Here is an 18,547-nt window from a genome sequence, read left to right as displayed (position 1 = left end):
CTGCTCCATCTGCTCTGGGCTTTGTGTCTGAGGACTCCGTGATGTTTTACTCTGCTGTGTGATGAACTGAGACTGTGGACCTGCTCCGGGCTTCGTGTCTGAGTGCTCCGTGATGTTTTACTCTGGTGTGTGATGAACTGAAACTGTGGACCTGCTCCATCTGCTCTGGGTTTTGTGTCTGAGTGCTCCGTGATGTTTTACTCTGGTGTGTGATGAACTGAACCTGTGGACCTGCTCCATCTGCTCTGGGTTTTGTGTCTGAGGGCTCCGTGATGTTTTACTCTGCTGTGTGATGAACTGAGACTGTGGACCTGCTCCGGGCTTCATGTCTGAGGGCTCCGTGATGTTTTACTCTGCTGTGTGATGAACTGAGACTGTGGACCTGCTCCATCTGCTCTGCGTTTTGTGTCTGAGAGCTCCGTGATGTTTTACTCTGCTGTGTGATGAACTGAGACTGTGGACCTGCTCCGGGCTTCATGTCTGAGGGCTCCGTGATGTTTTACTCTGCTGTGTGATGAACTGAGACTGTGGACCTGCACCGGGCTTCGTGTCTGAGTGCTCCGTGATGTTTTACTCTGGTGTGTGATGAACTGAAACTGTGGACCTGCTCCATCTGCTCTGGGTTTTGTGTCTGAGGGCTCCGTGATGTTTTACTCTGCTGTGTGATGAACTGAGACTGTGGACCTGCTCCGGGCTTCATGTCTGAGGGCTTCGTGATGTTTTATTCTGCTGTGTGATGAACTGAGACTGTGGACCTGCTCCGGGCTTCATGTCTGAGGGCTCCGTGATGTTTTACTCTGCTGTGTGATGAACTGAGACTGTGGACCTGCTCCATCTGCTCTGGGTTTTGTGTCTGAGGGCTCTGTGATGTTTTACTCTGCTGTGTGATGAACTGAGACTGTGGACCTGCTCCGGGCTTCATGTCTGAGGGCTCCGTGATGTTTTACTCTGCTGTGTGATGAACTGAGACTGTGGACCTGCTCCATCTGCTCTGGGTTTTGTGTCTGAGGGCTCCGTGATGTTTTACTCTGCTGTGTGATGAACTGAGACTGTGGACCTGCTCCGGGCTTCGTGTCTGAGTGCTCCGTGATGTTTTACTCTGGTGTGTGATGAACTGAATCTGTGGACCTGCTCCATCTGCTCTGGGTTTTGTGTCTGAGGGCTCCGTGATGTTTTACTCTGCTGTGTGATGAACTGAGACTGTGGACCTGCTCCGTGCTTCATGTCTAAGGGCTCCGTGATGTTTTACTCTGCTGTGTGATGAACTGAGACTGTGGGCCTGCTCCATCTGCTCCGGGCTTCATGTCTGAGGGCTCCGTGATGTTTTACTCTGCTGTGTGATGAACTGAGACTGTGGACCTGCTCCATCTGCTCTGGGTTTTGTGTCTGAGGGCTCCGTGATGTTTTACTCTGCTGTGTGATGAACTGAGACTGTGGACCTGCTCCATCTGCTCTGGGTTTTGTGTCTGAGGGCTCCGTAATGTTTTACTGTGCTGTGTGATGAACTGAGACTGTGGGCCTGCTCCATCTGCTCCGGGCTTCATGTCTGAGGGCTCTGTGATGTTTTACTCTGCTGTGTGATGAACTGAGACTGTGGACCTGCTCCATCTGCTCCGGGCTTCATGTCTGAGGGCTCTGTGATGTTTTACTTTGCTGTGTGATGAACTGAGACTGTGGGCCTGCTCCATCTGCTCCGGGCTTCATGTCTGAGGGCTCCGTGATGTTTTACTCTGCTGTGTGATGAACTGAGACTGTGGACCTGCTCCAACTGCTCTGGGTTTTGTGTCTGAGGGCTCCATGATGTTTTACTCTGCTGTGTGATGAACTGAGACTGTGGACCTGCTCCGGGCTTCGTGTCTGAGTGCTCCGTGATGTTTTACTCTGGTGTGTGATGAACTGAAACTGTGGACCTGCTCCATCTGCTCTGGGTTTTGTGTCTGAGGGCTCCGTGATGTTTTACTCTGCTGTGTGATGAACTGAGACTGTGGACCTGCTCCGGGCTTCATGTCTGAGGGCTCCGTGATGTTTTACTCTGCTGTGTGATGAACTGAGACTGTGGGCCTGCTCCATCTGCTCCGGGCTTCATGTCTGAGGGCTCCGTGATGTTTTACTCTGCTGTGTGATGAACTGAGACTGTGGACCTGCTCCATCTGCTCTTTGTTTTGTGTCTGAGGGCTCCGTGATGTTTTACTCTGCTGTGTGATGAACTGAGACTGTGGACCTGCTCCATCTGCTCTGGGTTTTGTGTCTGAGGGCTCCGTGATGTTTTACTCTGCTGTGTGATGATCTGAGACTGTGGGCCTGCTCCATCTGCTCCGGGCTTCATGTCTGAGGGCTCTGTGATGTTTTACTCTGCTGTGTGATGAACTGAGACTCTGGGCCTGCTCCATCTGCTCTCGGCTTCATGTCTGAGAGCTCCGTGATGTTTTACTCTGCTGTGTGATGAACTGAGACTGTGGACCTGCTCCATCTGCTCTGGGCTTTGTGTCTGAGGACTCCGTGATGTTTTACTCTGCTGTGTGATGAACTGAGACTGTGGACCTGCTCCATCTGCTCTGGGCTTCATGTCTGAGGGCTCCGTGATGTTTTACTCTGCTGTGTGATGAACTGAGACTGTGGGCCTGCTCCATCTGCTCTGGGCTTCATGTCTGAGGGCTCCGTGATGTTTTACTCTGCTGTGTGATGAACTGAGACTGTGGACCTGCTCCATCTGCTCTGGGTTTTGTGTCTGAGGGCTCCGTGATGTTTTACTCTGCTGTGTGATGAACTGAGACTGTGGACCTGCTCCGGGCTTCGTGTCTGAGTGCTCCGTGATGTTTTACTCTGGTGTGTGATGAACTGAAACTGTGGACCTGCTCCATCTGCTCTGGGTTTTGTGTCTGAGGGCTCCGTGATGTTTTACTCTGCTGTGTGATGAACTGAGACTGTGGACCTGCTCCGGGCTTCATGTCTGAGGGCTCCGTGATGTTTTACTCTGCTGTGTGATGAACTGAGACTGTGGGCCTGCTCCATCTGCTCCGGGCTTCATGTCTGAGGGCTCCGTGATGTTTTACTCTGCTGTGTGATGAACTGAGACTGTGGACCTGCTCCATCTGCTCTGGGTTTTGTGTCTGAGGGCTCCGTGATGTTTTCCTCTGCTGTGTGATGAACTGAGACTGTGGACCTGCTCCGGGCTTCATGTCTGAGGGCTCCGTGATGTTTTACTCTGCTGTGTGATGAACTGAGACTGTGGGCCTGCTCCATCTGCTCTGGGCTTCATGTCTGAGGGCTCCGTGATGTTTTACTCTGCTGTGTGATGAACTGAGACTGTGGGCCTGCTCCGGGCTTCATGTCTGAGGGCTCTGTGATGTTTTACTCTGCTGTGTGATGAACTGAGACTGTGGACCTGCTCCATCTGCTCTGGGTTTCATGTCTGAGGGCTCTGTGATGTTTTACTCTGCTGTGTGATGAACTGAGACTGTGGACCTGCTCCATCTGCTCTGGGTTTTGTGTCTGAGGGCTCCGTGATGTTTTACTCTGCTGTGTGATGAACTGAGACTGTGGACCTGCTCCGGGCTTCATGTCTGAGGGCTCCGTGATGTTTTACTCTGCTGTGTGATGAACTGAGACTGTGGACCTGCTCCATCTGCTCTGGGCTTCATGTCTGAGGGCTCCGTGATGTTTTACTCTGCTGTGTGATGAACTGAGACTGTGGACCTGCACCGGGCTTCGTGTCTGAGTGCTCCGTGATGTTTTACTCTGGTGTGTGATGAACTGAAACTGTGGACCTGCTCCATCTGCTCTGGGTTTTGTGTCTGAGGGCTCCGTGATGTTTTACTCTGCTGTGTGATGAACTGAGACTGTGGACCTGCTCCGGGCTTCATGTCTGAGGGCTTCGTGATGTTTTACTCTGCTGTGTGATGAACTGAGACTGTGGACCTGCTCCGGGCTTCATGTCTGAGGGCTCCGTGATGTTTTACTCTGCTGTGTGATGAACTGAGACTGTGGACCTGCTCCATCTGCTCTGGGTTTTGTGTCTGAGGGCTCTGTGATGTTTTACTCTGCTGTGTGATGAACTGAGACTGTGGACCTGCTCCGGGCTTCATGTCTGAGGGCTCCGTGATGTTTTACTCTGCTGTGTGATGAACTGAGACTGTGGACCTGCTCCATCTGCTCTGGGTTTTGTGTCTGAGGGCTCCGTGATGTTTTACTCTGCTGTGTGATGAACTGAGACTGTGGACCTGCTCCGGGCTTCGTGTCTGAGTGCTCCGTGATGTTTTACTCTGGTGTGTGATGAACTGAAACTGTGGACCTGCTCCATCTGCTCTGGGTTTTGTGTCTGAGGGCTCCGTGATGTTTTACTCTGCTGTGTGATGAACTGAGACTGTGGACCTGCTCCGGGCTTCATGTCTGAGGGCTCCGTGATGTTTTACTCTGCTGTGTGATGAACTGAGACTGTGGGCCTGCTCCATCTGCTCCGGGCTTCATGTCTGAGGGCTCCGTGATGTTTTACTCTGCTGTGTGATGAACTGAGACTGTGGACCTGCTCCATCTGCTCTGGGGTTTGTGTCTGAGGGCTCCGTGATGTTTTACTCTGCTGTGTGATGAACTGAGACTGTGGACCTGCTCCATCTGCTCTGGGTTTTGTGTCTGAGGGCTCCGTGATGTTTTACTCTGCTGTGTGATGATCTGAGACTGTGGGCCTGCTCCATCTGCTCCGGGCTTCATGTCTGAGGGCTCTGTGATGTTTTACTCTGCTGTGTGATGAACTGAGACTCCGGGCCTGCTCCATCTGCTCTCGGCTTCATGTCTGAGAGCTCCGTGATGTTTTACTCTGCTGTGTGATGAACTGAGACTGTGGACCTGCTCCATCTGCTCTGGGCTTTGTGTCTGAGGACTCCGTGATGTTTTACTCTGCTGTGTGATGAACTGAGACTGTGGACCTGCTCCATCTGCTCTGGGCTTCATGTCTGAGGGCTCCGTGATGTTTTACTCTGCTGTGTGATGAACTGAGACTGTGGGCCTGCTCCATCTGCTCTGGGCTTCATGTCTGAGGGCTCCGTGATGTTTTACTCTGCTGTGTGATGAACTGAGACTGTGGACCTGCTCCATCTGCTCTGGGTTTTGTGTCTGAGGGCTCCGTGATGTTTTACTCTGCTGTGTGATGAACTGAGACTGTGGACCTGCTCCGGGCTTCGTGTCTGAGTGCTCCGTGATGTTTTACTCTGGTGTGTGATGAACTGAAACTGTGGACCTGCTCCATCTGCTCTGGGTTTTGTGTCTGAGGGCTCCGTGATGTTTTACTCTGCTGTGTGATGAACTGAGACTGTGGACCTGCTCCGGGCTTCATGTCTGAGGGCTCCGTGATGTTTTACTCTGCTGTGTGATGAACTGAGACTGTGGGCCTGCTCCATCTGCTCCGGGCTTCATGTCTGAGGGCTACGTGATGTTTTACTCTGCTGTGTGATGAACTGAGACTGTGGACCTGCTCCATCTGCTCTGGGTTTTGTGTCTGAGGGCTCCGTGATGTTTTCCTCTGCTGTGTGATGAACTGAGACTGTGGACCTGCTCCGGGCTTCATGTCTGAGGGCTCCGTGATGTTTTACTCTGCTGTGTGATGAACTGAGACTGTGGGCCTGCTCCATCTGCTCTGGGCTTCATGTCTGAGGGCTCCGTGATGTTTTACTCTGCTGTGTGATGAACTGAGACTGTGGGCCTGCTCCGGGCTTCATGTCTGAGGGCTCCGTGATGTTTTACTCTGCTGTGTGATGAACTGAGACTGTGGGCCTGCTCCATCTGCTCCGGGCTTCATGTCTGAGGGCTCTGTGATGTTTTACTCTGCTGTGTGATGAACTGAGACTGTGGACCTGCTCCATCTGCTCTGGGTTTCATGTCTGAGGGCTCTGTGATGTTTTACTCTGCTGTGTGATGAACTGAGACTGTGGACCTGCTCCATCTGCTCTGGGTTTTGTGTCTGAGGGCTCCGTGATGTTTTACTCTGCTGTGTGATGAACTGAGACTGTGGACCTGCTCCGGGCTTCATGTCTGAGGGCTCCGTGATGTTTTACTCTGCTGTGTGATGAACTGAGACTGTGGACCTGCTCCATCTGCTCTGGGCTTCATGTCTGAGGGCTCCGTGATGTTTTACTCTGCTGTGTGATGAACTGAGACTGTGGACCTGCACCGGGCTTCGTGTCTGAGTGCTCCGTGATGTTTTACTCTGGTGTGTGATGAACTGAAACTGTGGACCTGCTCCATCTGCTCTGGGTTTTGTGTCTGAGGGCTCCGTGATGTTTTACTCTGCTGTGTGATGAACTGAGACTGTGGACCTGCTCCGTGCTTCATGTCTGAGGGCTTCGTGATGTTTTACTCTGCTGTGTGATGAACTGAGACTGTGGACCTGCTCCGGGCTTCATGTCTGAGGGCTCCGTGATGTTTTACTCTGCTGTGTGATGAACTGAGACTGTGGACCTGCTCCATCTGCTCTGGGTTTTGTGTCTGAGGGCTCTGTGATGTTTTACTCTGCTGTGTGATGAACTGAGACTGTGGACCTGCTCCGGGCTTCATGTCTGAGGGCTCCGTGATGTTTTACTCTGCTGTGTGATGAACTGAGACTGTGGACCTGCTCCATCTGCTCTGGGTTTTGTGTCTGAGGGCTCCGTGATGTTTTACTCTGCTGTGTGATGAACTGAGACTGTGGACCTGCTCCGGGCTTCGTGTCTGAGTGCTCCGTGATGTTTTACTCTGGTGTGTGATGAACTGAATCTGTGGACCTGCTCCATCTGCTCTGGGTTTTGTGTCTGAGGGCTCCGTGATGTTTTACTCTGCTGTGTGATGAACTGAGACTGTGGACCTGCTCCGTGCTTCATGTCTGAGGGCTCCGTGATGTTTTACTCTGCTGTGTGATGAACTGAGACTGTGGACCTGCTCCGGGCTTCATGTCTGAGGGCTCCGTGATGTTTTACTCTGCTGTGTGATGAACTGAGACTGTGGACCTGCTCCATCTGCTCTGGGTTTTGTGTCTGAGGGCTCCGTGATGTTTTACTCTGCTGTGTGATGAACTGAGACTGTGGACCTGCTCCATCTGCTCTGGGTTTTGTGTCTGAGGGCTCCGTGATGTTTTACTCTGCTGTGTGATGAACTGAGACTGTGGGCCTGCTCCATCTGCTCCGGGCTTCATGTCTGAGGGCTCTGTGATGTTTTACTCTGCTGTGTGATGAACTGAGACTGTGGACCTGCTCCATCTGCTCCGGGCTTCATGTCTGAGGGCTCTGTGATGTTTTACTTTGCTGTGTGATGAACTGAGACTGTGGGCCTGCTCCATCTGCTCCGGGCTTCATGTCTGAGGGCTCCGTGATGTTTTACTCTGCTGTGTGATGAACTGAGACTGTGGACCTGCTCCAACTGCTCTGGGTTTTGTGTCTGAGGGCTCCGTGATGTTTTACTCTGCTGTGTGATGAACTGAGACTGTGGACCTGCTCCGGGCTTCGTGTCTGAGTGCTCCGTGATGTTTTACTCTGGTGTGTGATGAACTGAAACTGTGGACCTGCTCCATCTGCTCTGGGTTTTGTGTCTGAGGGCTCCGTGATGTTTTACTCTGCTGTGTGATGAACTGAGACTGTGGACCTGCTCCGGGCTTCATGTCTGAGGGCTCCGTGATGTTTTACTCTGCTGTGTGATGAACTGAGACTGTGGGCCTGCTCCATCTGCTCCGGGCTTCATGTCTGAGGGCTCCGTGATGTTTTACTCTGCTGTGTGATGAACTGAGACTGTGGACCTGCTCCATCTGCTCTGGGCTTTGTGTCTGAGGGCTCCGTGATGTTTTACTCTGCTGTGTGATGAACTGAGACTGTGGACCTGCTCCATCTGCTCTGGGTTTTGTGTCTGAGGGCTCCGTGATGTTTTACTCTGCTGTGTGATGAACTGAGACTGTGGGCCTGCTCCATCTGCTCCGGGCTTCATGTCTGAGGGCTCTGTGATGTTTTACTCTGCTGTGTGATGAACTGAGACTCTGGGCCTGCTCCATCTGCTCTCGGCTTCATGTCTGAGAGCTCCGTGATGTTTTACTCTGCTGTGTGATGAACTGAGACTGTGGACCTGCTCCATCTGCTCTGGGCTTTGTGTCTGAGTGCTCCGTGATGTTTTACTCTGGTGTGTGATGAACTGAAACTGTGGACCTGCTCCATCTGCTCTGGGTTTTGTGTCTGAGGGCTCCGTGATGTTTTACTCTGCTGTGTGATGAACTGAGACTGTGGACCTGCTCCGGGCTTCATGTCTGAGGGCTCCGTGATGTTTTACTCTGCTGTGTGATGAACTGAGACTGTGGACCTGCTCCATCTGCTCTGGGTTTTGTGTCTGAGGGCTCCGTGATGTTTTACTCTGCTGTGTGATGAACTGAGACTGTGGACCTGCTCCGGGCTTCATGTCTGAGCGCTCCGTGATGTTTTACTCTGCTGTGTGATGAACTGAGACTGTGGACCTGCTCCATCTGCTCTGGGCTTCATGTCTGAGGGCTCCGTGATGTTTTACTCTGCTGTGTGATGAACTGAGACTGTGGACCTGCACCGGGCTTCGTGTCTGAGTGCTCCGTGATGTTTTACTCTGGTGTGTGATGAACTGAAACTGTGGACCTGCTCCATCTGCTCTGGGTTTTGTGTCTGAGGGCTCCGTGATGTTTTACTCTGCTGTGTGATGAACTGAGACTGTGGACCTGCTCCGGGCTTCATGTCTGAGGGCTTCGTGATGTTTTACTCTGCTGTGTGATGAACTGAGACTGTGGACCTGCTCCGGGCTTCATGTCTGAGGGCTCCGTGATGTTTTACTCTGCTGTGATGAACTGAGACTGTGGACCTGCTCCATCTGCTCTGGGTTTTGTGTCTGAGGGCTCTGTGATGTTTTACTCTGCTGTGTGATGAACTGAGACTGTGGACCTGCTCCGGGCTTCATGTCTGAGGGCTCCGTGATGTTTGACTCTGCTGTGTGATGAACTGAGACTGTGGACCTGCTCCATCTGCTCTGGGTTTTGTGTCTGAGGGCTCCGTGATGTTTTACTCTGCTGTGTGATGAACTGAGACTGTGGACCTGCTCCGGGCTTCGTGTCTGAGTGCTCCGTGATGTTTTACTCTGTTGTGTGATGAACTGAATCTGTGGACCTGCTCCATCTGCTCTGGGTTTTGTGTCTGAGGGCTCCGTGATGTTTTACTCTGCTGTGTGATGAACTGAGACTGTGGACCTGCTCCGTGCTTCATGTCTGAGGGCTCCGTGATGTTTTACTCTGCTGTGTGATGAACTGAGACTGTGGACCTGCTCCGGGCTTCATGTCTGAGGGCTCCGTGATGTTTTACTCTGCTGTGTGATGAACTGAGACTGTGGACCTGCTCCATCTGCTCTGGGTTTTGTGTCTGAGGGCTCCGTGATGTTTTACTCTGCTGTGTGATGAACTGAGACTGTGGACCTGCTCCATCTGCTCTGGGTTTTGTGTCTGAGGGCTCCGTGATGTTTTACTCTGCTGTGTGATGAACTGAGACTGTGGGCCTGCTCCATCTGCTCCGGGCTTCATGTCTGAGGGCTCTGTGATGTTTTACTCTGCTGTGTGATGAACTGAGACTGTGGACCTGCTCCATCTGCTCCGGGCTTCATGTCTGAGGGCTCTGTGATGTTTTACTTTGCTGTGTGATGAACTGAGACTGTGGGCCTGCTCCATCTGCTCCGGGCTTCATGTCTGAGGGCTCCGTGTTGTTTTACTCTGCTGTGTGATGAACTGAGACTGTGGACCTGCTCCAACTGCTCTGGGTTTTGTGTCTGAGGGCTCCGTGATGTTTTACTCTGCTGTGTGATGAACTGAGACTGTGGGCCTGCTCCATCTGCTCCGGGCTTCATGTCTGAGGGCTCCGTGATGTTTTACTCTGCTGTGTGATGAACTGAGACTGTGGACCTGCTCCATCTGCTCTGGGTTTTGTGTCTGAGGGCTCCGTGATGTTTTACTCTGCTGTGTGATGAACTGAGACTGTGGACCTGCTCCATCTGCTCTGGGTTTTGTGTCTGAGGGCTCCGTGATGTTTTACTCTGCTGTGTGATGAACTGAGACTGTGGGCCTGCTCCATCTGCTCCGGGCTTCATGTCTGAGGGCTCTGTGATGTTTTACTCTGCTGTGTGATGAACTGAGACTCTGGGCCTGCTCCATCTGCTCTCGGCTTCATGTCTGAGAGCTCCGTGATGTTTTACTCTGCTGTGTGATGAACTGAGACTGTGGACCTGCTCCATCTGCTCTGGGCTTTGTGTCTGAGGACTCCGTGATGTATTACTCTGCTGTGTGATGAACTGAGACTGTGGACCTGCTCCATCTGCTCTGGGCTTCATGTCTGAGGGCTCCGTGATGTTTTACTCTGCTGTGTGATGAACTGAGACTGTGGGCCTGCTCCATCTGCTCTGGGCTTCATGTCTGAGGGCTCCGTGATGTTTTACTCTGCTGTGTGATGAACTGAGACTGTGGACCTGCTCCATCTGCTCTGGGTTTTGTGTCTGAGGGCTCCGTGATGTTTTACTCTGCTGTGTGATGAACTGAGACTGTGGACCTGCTCCGGGCTTCGTGTCTGAGTGCTCCGTGATGTTTTACTCTGTTGTGTGATGAACTGAAACTGTGGACCTGCTCCATCTGCTCTGGGTTTTGTGTCTGAGGGCTCCGTGATGTTTTACTCTGCTGTGTGATGAACTGAGACTGTGGACCTGCTCCGGGCTTCATGTCTGAGGGCTCCGTGATGTTTTACTCTGCTGTGTGATGAACTGAGACTGTGGGCCTGCTCCATCTGCTCCGGGCTTCATGTCTGAGGGCTCCGTGAAGTTTTACTCTGCTGTGTGATGAACTGAGACTGTGGACCTGCTCCATCTGCTCTGGGTTTTGTGTCTGAGGGCTCCGTGATGTTTTCCTCTGCTGTGTGATGAACTGAGACTGTGGACCTGCTCCGGGCTTCATGTCTGAGGGCTCCGTGATGTTTTACTCTGCTGTGTGATGAACTGAGACTGTGGGCCTGCTCCATCTGCTCTGGGCTTCATGTCTGAGGGCTCCGTGATGTTTTACTCTGCTGTGTGATGAACTGAGACTGTGGTTCTGCTCCGGGCTTCATGTCTGAGGGCTCCGTGATGTTTTACTCTGCTGTGTGATGAACTGAGACTGTGGGCCTGCTCCATCTGCTCCGGGCTTCATGTCTGAGGGCTCTGTGATGTTTTACTCTGCTGTGTGATGAACTGAGACTGTGGACCTGCTCCATCTGCTCCGGGCTTCATGTCTGAGGGCTCTGTGATGTTTTACTTTGCTGTGTGATGAACTGAGACTGTGGGCCTGCTCCATCTGCTCCGGGCTTCATGTCTGAGGGCTCCGTGTTGTTTTACTCTGCTGTGTGATGAACTGAGACTGTGGACCTGCTCCAACTGCTCTGGGTTTTGTGTCTGAGGGCTCCGTGATGTTTTACTCTGCTGTGTGATGAACTGAGATTGTGGGCCTGCTCCATCTGCTCCGGGCTTCATGTCTGAGGGCTCCGTGATGTTTTACTCTGCTGTGTGATGAACTGAGACTGTGGACCTGCTCCATCTGCTCTGGGTTTTGTGTCTGAGGGCTCCGTGATGTTTTACTCTGCTGTGTGATGAACTGAGACTGTGGACCTGCTCCATCTGCTCTGGGTTTTGTGTCTGAGGGCTCCGTGATGTTTTACTCTGCTGTGTGATGAACTGAGACTGTGGGCCTGCTCCATCTGCTCCGGGCTTCATGTCTGAGGGCTCTGTGATGTTTTACTCTGCTGTGTGATGAACTGAGACTCTGGGCCTGCTCCATCTGCTCTCGGCTTCATGTCTGAGAGCTCCGTGATGTTTTACTCTGCTGTGTGATGAACTGAGACTGTGGACCTGCTCCATCTGCTCTGGGCTTTGTGTCTGAGGACTCCGTGATGTTTTACTCTGCTGTGTGATGAACTGAGACTGTGGACCTGCTCCATCTGCTCTGGGCTTCATGTCTGAGGGCTCCGTGATGTTTTACTCTGCTGTGTGATGAACTGAGACTGTGGGCCTGCTCCATCTGCTCTGGGCTTCATGTCTGAGGGCTCCGTGATGTTTTACTCTGCTGTGTGATGAACTGAGACTGTGGACCTGCTCCATCTGCTCTGGGTTTTGTGTCTGAGGGCTCCGTGATGTTTTACTCTGCTGTGTGATGAACTGAGACTGTGGACCTGCTCCGGGCTTCGTGTCTGAGTGCTCCGTGATGTTTTACTCTGTTGTGTGATGAACTGAAACTGTGGACCTGCTCCATCTGCTCTGGGTTTTGTGTCTGAGGGCTCCGTGATGTTTTACTCTGCTGTGTGATGAACTGAGACTGTGGACCTGCTCCGGGCTTCATGTCTGAGGGCTCCGTGATGTTTTACTCTGCTGTGTGATGAACTGAGACTGTGGGCCTGCTCCATCTGCTCCGGGCTTCATGTCTGAGGGCTCCGTGATGTTTTACTCTGCTGTGTGATGAACTGAGACTGTGGACCTGCTCCATCTGCTCTGGGTTTTGTGTCTGAGGGCTCCGTGATGTTTTCCTCTGCTGTGTGATGAACTGAGACTGTGGACCTGCTCCGGGCTTCATGTCTGAGGGCTCCGTGATGTTTTACTCTGCTGTGTGATGAACTGAGACTGTGGGCCTGCTCCATCTGCTCTGGGCTTCATGTCTGAGGGCTCCGTGATGTTTTACTCTGCTGTGTGATGAACTGAGACTGTGGTTCTGCTCCGGGCTTCATGTCTGAGGGCTCCGTGATGTTTTACTCTGCTGTGTGATGAACTGAGACTGTGGGCCTGCTCCATCTGCTCCGGGCTTCATGTCTGAGGGCTCTGTGATGTTTTACTCTGCTGTGTGATGAACTGAGACTGTGGACCTGCTCCATCTGCTCCGGGCTTCATGTCTGAGGGCTCTGTGATGTTTTACTCTGCTGTGTGATGAACTGAGACTGTGGGCCTGCTCCATCTGCTCCGGGCTTCATGTCTGAAGGCTCTGTGATGTTTTACTCTGCTGTGTGATGAACTGAGACTGTGGACCTGCTCCATCTGCTCTGGGTTTCATGTCTGAGGGCTCTGTGATGTTTTACTCTGCTGTGTGATGACCTGAGACTGTGGACCTGCTCCATCTGCTCTGGGCTTCATGTCTGAGGGCTCCGTGATGTTTTACTCTGCTGTGTGATGAACTGAGACTGTGGACCTGCTCCATCTGCTCCGGGCTTCATGTCTGAGGGCTCTGTGATGTTTTACTCTGCTGTGTGATGAAATGAGACTGTGGACCTGCTCCATCTGCTCTGGGCTTCATGTCTGAGGGCTCCGTGATGTTTTACTCTGGTGTGTGATGAACTGAAACTGTGGACCTGCTCCATCTGCTCTGGGTTTTGTGTCTGAGGGCTCCGTGATGTTTTACTCTGCTGTGTGATGAACTGAGACTGTGGACCTGCTCCGGGCTTCGTGTCTGAGTGTTCCGTGATGTTTTACTCTGGTGTGTGATGAACTGAAACTGTGGACCTGCTCCATCTGCTCTGGGTTTTGTGTCTGAGGGCTCCGTGATGTTTTACTCTGCTGTGTGATGAACTGAGACTGTGGGCCTGCTCCATCTGCTCGGGGCTTCATGTCTGAGGGCTTCGTGATGTTTTACTCTGCCGTGTGATGAACTGAGACTGTGGACCTGCTCCATCTGCTCTGGGCTTTGTGTCTGAGGACTCCGTGATGTTTTACTCTGCTGTGTGATGAACTGAGACTGTGGACCTGCTCCGGGCTTCGTGTCTGAGTGCTCCGTGATGTTTTACTCTGGTGTGTGATGAACTGAAACTGTGGAGCTGCTCCATCTGCTCTGGGTTTTGTGTCTGACTGCTCCGTGATGTTTTACTCTGGTGTGTGATGAACTGAAACTGTGGACCTGCTCCATCTGCTCTGGGTTTTGTGTCTGAGGGCTCCGTGATGTTTTACTCTGCTGTGTGATGAACTGAGACTGTGGACCTGCTCGGGGCTTCATGTCTGAGGGCTCCGTGATGTTTTACTCTGCTGTGTGATGAACTGAGACTGTGGACCTGCTCCATCTGCTCTAGGTTTTGTGTCTGAGGGCTCCGTGATGTTTTACTCTGCTGTGTGATGAACTGAGACTGTGGACCTGCTCCGGGCTTCATGTCTGAGGGCTCCGTGATGTTTTACTCTGCTGTGTGATGAACTGAGAATGTGGACCTGCACCGGGCTTCGTGTCTGAGTGCTCCGTGATGTTTTACTCTGGTGTGTGATGAACTGAAACTGTGGACCTGCTCCATCTGCTCTGGGTTTTGTGTCTGAGGGCTCCGTGATGTTTTACTCTGCTGTGTGATGAACTGAGACTGTGGACCTGCTCCGGGCTTCATGTCTGAGGGCTTCGTGATGTTTTACTCTGCTGTGTGATGAACTGAGACTGTGGACCTGCTCCGGGCTTCATGTCTGAGGGCTCCGTGATGTTTTACTCTGCTGTGTGATGAACTGAGACTGTGGACCTGCTCCGGGCTTCATGTCTGAGGGCTCCGTGATGTTTTACTCTGCTGTGTGATGAACTGAGACTGTGGACCTGCTCCATCTGCTCTGGGTTTTGTGTCTGAGGGCTCCGTGATGTTTTACTCTGCTGTGTGATGAACTGAGACTGTGGACCTGCTCCGGGCTTCGTGTCTGAGTGCTCCGTGATGTTTTACTCTGGTGTGTGATGAACTGAAACTGTGGACCTGCTCCATCTGCTCTGGGTTTTGTGTCTGAGGGCTCCGTGATGTTTTACTCTGCTGTGTGATGTACTGAGACTGTGGGCCTGCTCCATCTGCTCGGGGCTTCATGTCTGAGGGCTCCGTGATGTTTTACTCTGCCGTGTGATGAACTGAGACTGTGGACCTGCTCCATCTGCTCTGGGCTTTGTGTCTGAGGACTCCGTGATGTTTTACTCTGCTGTGTGATGAACTGAGACTGTGGACCTGCTCCATCTGCTCTGGGCTTCATGTCTGAGGGCTCCGTGATGTTTTACTCTGCTGTGTGATGAACTGAGACTGTGGGCCTGCTCCATCTGCTCTGGGCTTCATGTCTGAGGGCTCCGTGATGTTTTACTCTGCTGTGTGATGAACTGAGACTGTGGACCTGCTCCGGGCTTCATGTCTGAGGGCTCCGTGATGTTTTACTCTGCTGTGTGATGAACTGAGACTGTGGACCTGCTCCATCTGCTCTGGGTTTTGTGTCTGAGGGCTCCGTGATGTTTTACTCTGCTGTGTGATGAACTGAGACTGTGGACCTGCTCCGGGCTTCATGTATGAGGGCTTCGTGATGTTTTACTCTGCTGTGTGATGAACTGAGACTGTGGGCCTGCTCCATCTGCTCCGGGCTTCATGTCTGAGGGCTCCGTGATGTTTTACTCTGCTGTGTGATGAACTGAGACTGTGGACCTGCTCCGGGCTTCATGTCTGAGGGCTCCGTGATGTTTTACTCTGCTGTGTGATGAACTGAGACTGTGGGCCTGCTCCATCTGCTCTGGGCTTCATGTCTGAAGGCTCCGTGATGTTTTACTCTGCTGTGTGATGAACTGAGACTATGGACCTGCTCCATCTGCTCTGGGTTTTGTGTCTGAGGGCTCCGTGATGTTTTACTCTGCTGTGTGATGAACTGAGACTGTGGGCCTGCTCCATCTGCTCTCGGCTTCTGTGTCTGAGGGCTCCGTGATGTTTTACTCTGCTGTGTGATGAACTGAGACTGTGGGCCTGCTCCGACTGCTCTGGGTTTTGTGTCTGAGGGCTCCGTGATGTTTTAGTCTGCGGTGTGATGAACTGAGACTGTGGGCCTGCTCCGAGCTTTGTTTCTATCGACTTACTTTTGTTCTGAATGCTGTTGCTTGCTTTTATTGTTTGCATGATTTGTTTTTTTTCCTCCCTCTGTGCATTGAACGGTAGTCTTTCTTTTAGTTGGGTTCTTTTGGTTCTCAAGCTTGTATAATTTATACATACTTTGATAAATATACTTGAAGCTTTGAATCTAAAGACTGTTGTGTGTGAAAATCCCGGGAGGTCAGCAGTTTCTGAGCCTGCTCAAACCTCCCCGTCTGGCACCAACAATCGCTCAAAGTCACTTAGATCACATTTCTTCCCCGTGCTGATGTTCGGTCTGAAGAACAACTAACTGAACCTCGTGACTGCGCCTGCATGCTTTTGTGCATTGAAATGCTGCCAGATGATTGGCTATTTAGATATTTGCATTGATAAGCAGGTGTACACAATAAAGTGGCCACTTGGTATATATTGCACTGAAGTCTGTTCTATGCATATCCTTTGTAGTATTCTCACTGATTTTCATGGAGTTGTGTACCTGTGAATTCTCAGTGGAAGATGCCTGTTAACTCTGAGTCTTCATTGATGTTAATGTGGGGCATGTGATGGTAATTTAATTTGTTAACCAAAGCATGACTGAGATGTTCGATATTTATTGATTTGTTAATCCTGATCTGAGTTATTTGTTGATCTGTTAATCTAGACATGGAGGTAATTATTAGTTAGGGGATTCATGTATGAATTCAAGTGATGCAGGACATCCAAACAAAACACTAGAGGAATGCACACAGTATTAGTACTTGATTTATTTATTTATAATTTTACAGCCTTCTGGCCCACTCAGCCACAAGATCCTATTTGTAAGACACCTGTAAGAGGACCACAACTTTGTCGTAGGGTTTGGAGGGTTGTGAACCTCAGTGAGCTGCAGGGCTGTTCTGCCTGGAGTCAGGGCTTTGCGCTTTGTCTCTTGGTAGGGTTACTCATGCGAAACAGGTCAAAGGGTAGAGACCAGACTAAGAATGGTCTACCGGTCCTCCAGGGTTGGAGATTCAGCTCAGGGCCAACAATCCTGACTGGACAAAAAGAATTGTTACGGAAACACAGCTGCCCTAAGTAATCAGAAGCCAATTTACAATGACCAATTAACCTACGAACCAGTACATCTTCAGACACTGCTGGGGAAAACCCCTTACAGATGGCGCCAGAATTGAATTCTGTGCCCCCACACTCTGAGCGGTGACAGTTCACACTACCTGCAATGCTACGTGGCACTCCAAACCTAATTTTTATTTAAATATACAGCACAGTAATGGGCCCAATGAACCTACCTGTGGGATGTGGGAGGAGAGCAGAGCACTCGGAGGAAACCCACACAATCACAGGGAGAACATACAGAATCCTTACAGACAGCAGTGGGAATTGAACCCCGATCGCGATTGCTGACGCTGTGCTATCAGTCCTGATGAAAGATCTTGGCCCAGAACATCGACTGTTTATTCCTCTCTGTAGATGCCGCCTGACCTGCTGAGTTCCTCCAGTATTTGTGTGTTTTATCGTATGAATTGATGTGCTAATCCGAGCGGTGAGGAGACTGTGTGGGACATTGCCACAGTTAGTGGAGCTGCTGCTGGGTGGCTCCAGACATCCGGGTTCAATCCTGAGCTCAGGTGATGTCTCTGTGGAGTTTGCACGTTCTCCCTGTGACTGTGTAGGTTTTCCCTGTGCCTCCTACATCTCGACGATGTGTGGATTGGTTGGTTAATTGGCCGTTGGAGATTGTCTGCAGTCCGTCGGTGAGAAGCAGATCCTGGGGAGAGTGAGGTGTGATCGGTGTTGAGTTGATGGTGGTGAGGACTCAGTGGGCCGAGGCCTCTGGGTGCTGTATCAATGTCTACAGCTCTAATGAGTGGTTACTCCAGGGAATGAGATGACTAATAATTTATTAGTATGGAGAATGTGGTGACTGATTCCCTGTGTGAGCTCCTCGACATTGGTGAGCCCCGACAGGGACTGAGGGACTGCTTCATTGTGCACCTTCTGGTGGCCACCGATTTCAGTTCTACTTCCCATTCCTACTCCACCATGTCGAAATGATGAGGTGGAGGAGGAGGACCGCCACCTCGTATTCTGTCTGGGTAGTCTCCAACCTGATGGCATGAATATCTGACTTCTGGTAATCTCTCCCCCACTCCCTTTTTCCATTCCCCATTCAGATTCCTTCTTCACACCTTCCACCTATCACCTCCCAGCTTTTTTTACCCCATCCCCACTCTTCTGCACCCTCGGCTGGTCTCTCCTATCACCTCCCAACTTGTACTTCACCCTCTCCCCAGTTCCTGTCCTGGGTTCTTTCACCGTCCTTTCCAGTCCTGATGAAAGGTCTCGGCCCAAAACATCAGCTGTTTACTGCCGTCTGTCCATGCTGCCTGGCCTGCTGAGTTCCTCCAGCAGTTTGTGTGTTTTGCTCAGGGTTACAATTGTTTTGTTGTAGGAGGGAGTGACAGAGAGTCCCTTGAACCTGTTGTTTGAAACTCTGTCGTTCCACTAGGGTTAAACCAAGCTGGGGTACCGAGGACCCACCTTTCACATGAAGATCCATGTGCCTGATTAACACAGTTCTCAGTCCATGTTAGTGGCGCATTAACATTTGTGCTGGCCAGCACACGCAATGCTGGAGGAACTCAGCAGGTCATAAGGGTGTCCCAGATGTGCTCTCTCTGGGCTGGGGGTGGGGGGGGTGGGAATGG

The 18,547-nt window shown here is 51.5% G+C and overlaps 1 protein-coding gene across 1 annotated transcript in view; it reads left to right on the top strand.

Annotated features, from left to right (window-relative positions):
- LOC132397517 (F-box only protein 24-like) overlaps nt 1-18,547 on the top strand; it is a gene marked incomplete at its 5' end in the record, with an annotated part of 200,799 nt that overhangs the window by 156,946 nt on the left and 25,306 nt on the right. The gene's annotated exons all lie outside the window — the stretch shown is intronic.

The sequence above is a fragment of the Hypanus sabinus genome, chromosome 7 (genome assembly GCF_030144855.1).
Source record: "Hypanus sabinus isolate sHypSab1 chromosome 7, sHypSab1.hap1, whole genome shotgun sequence".
NCBI lineage: Eukaryota > Metazoa > Chordata > Chondrichthyes > Myliobatiformes > Dasyatidae > Hypanus > Hypanus sabinus.
This window is presented reverse-complemented; position numbering and strand designations above follow the sequence as displayed.